The sequence below is a fragment of the Rhinoraja longicauda genome, chromosome 16 (assembly GCF_053455715.1).
Source record: "Rhinoraja longicauda isolate Sanriku21f chromosome 16, sRhiLon1.1, whole genome shotgun sequence".
Taxonomy (NCBI): Eukaryota; Metazoa; Chordata; class Chondrichthyes; order Rajiformes; family Arhynchobatidae; genus Rhinoraja; species Rhinoraja longicauda.
The window spans coordinates 17,111,971-17,116,000 of NC_135968.1; the positions used below are offsets into that span (position 1 = coordinate 17,111,971).

Sequence of the window (4,030 nt, forward strand, 5' to 3'; positions counted from 1 at the left end):
TAGCTACCATAGCCATGCTAGCCCACTGCTGCTGCAAGCCCACACCTGCACTGCCTAACAATGGGTGTCAGGGGTCATGGGGAGAAAGCAGGAGAATGGGGTTGAGGGGGAGAGACAGATCAGCCACGATTGAATGGCGGAGTAGACTTGATGGGCCGAATGGCCTAATTCTGCTCCATTCCTCAATGTCAACAAGACAAGAGAGATGGTGATCCACTTCAGCAGGCAGTGGTGCGCATACATTGATGACGTGGAAGTAGAGATTTTTAGTTTAGTTTAGACTTACAGAGCGGAAACAGGCTGTTCGGCCCACCGAGTCCGCACCGACTGGCAATCACCCCGTACACTAGCACCATCCTACCCACCAGAGACAATTTACAATCTTCACTGAAGTCACTGCAAACCTGTACATCTTTTGGAGTGTGGGAGGAAACCAGAGCACCCGGAGAAAACCCACGCGGTCACAGGGAGAACGTACTAACTCCACCCAGACAGCACATTGGTCTCTGGCGCTGCGAGGCAGCAACTCTACCAAAGCGCCACCGTGACACCGTGTTCAAGGATGAAAGCTTCAAGTTCCCGGGAGTGAATATCACCAGCAACCTGCCCTGGACCAGCCCCATCGAAGCAATGGTCAAGAAAGCACACCAACGCCTCTTCTTCCTGGAAGGCTTAGGATGTTCGGCATGTCCACATCTCACCAACTTCCACAGACGCGCCGTAGAAAGCATTTTCTCGGGACGCATCGCAGCATGGTTCAAGAACAGCTCCATCCAAGACCGCAGGAAATTGCAGAGAGTTGTGGACGCAGCCCAGACCATCACACAAACCAACCTCCCTTCCGTTGACCCCATCTACACCTCACGCTGCCTCAGCAAGGCCACCAGCATCATCAAGGACCAGCCTCACCCCGGTCACTCCCTCTTCTCCCCTCTCCCATCAGGCAAGAGGTACAGAAGTGTGAAAACGCGCACCTCCAGATTCAGGGACAGTCTATTCCCAGCTGTTATCAGGCAACTGAACCATCCTATCACCAACTAGAGAGCGGTCCTGACCTCCCATCTGCCTTATTGGAGACCCTGGGACTATCTTTAATCGGACATTATCTTGCACTAATCATTATTCCCTTTATCCTACACACGTACACTGTGGACTGCTGGATTGGTAATATGTATAGTCTTTCCGCTGACTGGATAACAACCTTTCACCGTACCCCGGTACACGTGACAAGAAACGGATCTAATGGAGAGCTGCCAGCCAGTACAAGGCCTCGCCCTCCTGCCTCCGAATGCGATGGGCAGTGGGTGATGGAAGGTTCCGGTGACACTCGAGCGGTGGCTCCGAGCTGCTCCACACCATTAACCGCCAGGCACTGAGTTATTGAGCGGAGTGTGACTGCAGCAGGACCAGCTGTAAATCCACGCTCAACGCTCCCTACAAACCTTCACACTCCATCCATTTTCATAAGTTCTAGGACCGTTCAGCCGTCGTCTACTCCGCCATTCAGTCACGGTTAACCTTCCTTCCCCTCTCAACCCCATCCTCCTGCCTTCTCCCCATAACCTTTGGCACTCTTACTAATCAAATATCTGTCAATCTCCGCATTACAAGGACCCAACGACGGGCTCCACAGCCGTCTGTGGCAATGAATTCCACAGATTCCCCGCCCCCTGACTAAAGAAATTCATCCTCATCTTGCTAAAGGTACGTCCGTTTATTCTGAGGCTTTGGCATTTGGTCCTAGACTCCCCCACTAGTGGAAACATCCTCTCCATGTCCACTCTATCCGGCTCTTTCACTGTTCGTGCTATTATACGCGAGTAGAGGCTTTTAGTTAGGCACATGGATATGCAGGGAATGAAGGGATATGAATCACATGCAGGCGGAGGAGATGAGTTTAACTTGGCATAGTGTGGGCACAGACATTGTGGGCTGAAGGGCCTGTATTGGCTGCACTGTTCTATGTTCCATGTTACAAGGTGCCGGAGTAACTCAGCGGGTTAAGCAGCATTTCTGGAGAACATGAAACGGTGACAATTTTGGTCGGGACCCTCTTCAGGTCTGAAGAAACATCACCAGTCCATTCCCTCCACAGATGCTGCCCGACCCGCTGAGTTCCTCCAGCACTTTGTGTATTTTATAAGAAGGCATAAAAGCACAGAGGTAAGCATGGGGCGGCACAGTGGCGCAGCGGTAGAGTTGCTGCCTCACATCGCCAGGTACCAGGGTTCGATCCTGACTGCGGGTGCCGTCTGTACGGAGTTTGTACGTTCTTCCCTGTGACTGCATGTTTTCCCCCAGGTGCTCCGTCCGGTTTCCTCCCACACTCCAAGGACGTGCAGGTTTGTAGGTTAAATGGCTTCGGTAAAATTGCATGTTGTCCTTAGCCTGCAGGATAGTGCTGGTGAACGGGCACGGACTCGGTGGGCCGAAGGGCCAGTTTTCGCGCTGTATCCCAAAACACTAAAGTCTATATATAACCACTTGCAAACTTTGCATTGATCATTGCTTGCTTAACGTGTACACTGTAAGATGATGTACTTCTACCATCGCCAACTCATAGCTCAAGTTGCTTTATTCAGATGTAAGACCTGCAGACTGAACTAAATCACTTCCAATTTTTATATAAAGGTCTTTCGGATCATGATGACTGTCCCCCGAAGGCCCTTTAATCACACAATGATCCGGTGACTGTTTCTCATTACTCAGCTCTGCCTGATCCAAAATAGACGGCATGAACTTTAAGTGATTTGAAGTGTGAATTTTAAGTATGAAATTTGACTCCCAATTCTAAGTAATATTTTCCCTCCCCCCCTCCCTCTTTCCCGCGCCCTCTCTGCCACAGATGCACACACATTTCCCCCACCGTCACCCTCCCCTCCCACCCCCGTCACCCCCTCCTCCATACACCCATCTCTCATCCCCCAGTCTCCCATTTCCCTTTTATTTCCCCCCCCCCCCCCTTCCATCCACATCAGAGGCAGAACCTCCTGAAGATCCCTCTCTGACTAGTCGCGGTGGGTTTTGTCCTAGGATTATAAAGTAAGACGCTGGTCAGAGAGTCGATGGATTGGTTCGGATTTAATTCCCAAGATTCAGGGCCGATGTCATTAGATTGGAAGCTCGTGTATCCAGCTGCTTTATTGAAGGGAAGAGGGGGAAGGCAGGAAACTACGCAATCAGTAGCTTGGGCGTGCGGCACGGTGGCTCAGCGGGGGGGCTTTACAGGGCCAGAGATCCAGGTTCGATCCCGACTACAGGTGCTGTATGTGTACAGAGCTTGTACGTTCTCCCTGCAACCGAGCGGGTTTTCTCCGAGATCTTCGGTTTCCTCCCGCACTCCAAAGGCGTACAGGTTTTTAGGTTAATTGGGGCTTGGTATAGATGTACAAATGTCCCTAGTGTGTGTAGGGATAGTGTTAATGTGTGGGGATCGCTGGTCGGCACGGACTCGGTGGGCTGAAGGGCTTTTTTTTCGCGCTCTATATAGTCATAGAGTCATAGACTGATACAGTGTGGAAACAGGCCCTTCGGCCCAACTTGCCCACACCAGCCAACGTGCCCCATCTACACTAGTCCCACCTGCCTGCGCTTGGTCCATATATCCCTCCAAACCTGTCCTATCCATGCACCTGTCTAACTGTTTCTTAAACGTTGGGACAGTCCCAGCCTCAACTAGCTCCTCTGGCAGCTTGTTCCATACACTCACCACCCTTTATGTGAAAATGTTACCCCATAAACCTCCCCCCACACATGCCTTTCCCGTTCTCCACACACCCCTCCCTCCCCTCCCCAACTCCTTACATTTTTACAACGCCCACCTTTTAGCTCACGTACTCCCCCCTCTCCCCACATCCTCGTCTCCTCCCCAATCCCTCCACTCCTCTCCTCCCCATGCCCTTCCCTCCTCTCCTCCTCCCCTCCTCCTCCTCTCCTCCTCCCCGCCTACCCTCTCTCCCCCACACACTTCCCCTCTCCTCCATCAACCATCCCCACACTCTCCACCCCAGACCCCCCCCTCCACTCCTCC

At 52.2% G+C, this 4,030-nt stretch overlaps 1 pseudogene across 1 annotated transcript in view; it reads left to right on the forward strand.

Annotated features, from left to right (window-relative positions):
* LOC144600824 (cartilage acidic protein 1-like) overlaps positions 1-4,030 on the forward strand; it is a 122,483-nt pseudogene that overhangs the window by 99,517 nt on the left and 18,936 nt on the right. The window lies entirely within an intron of this gene.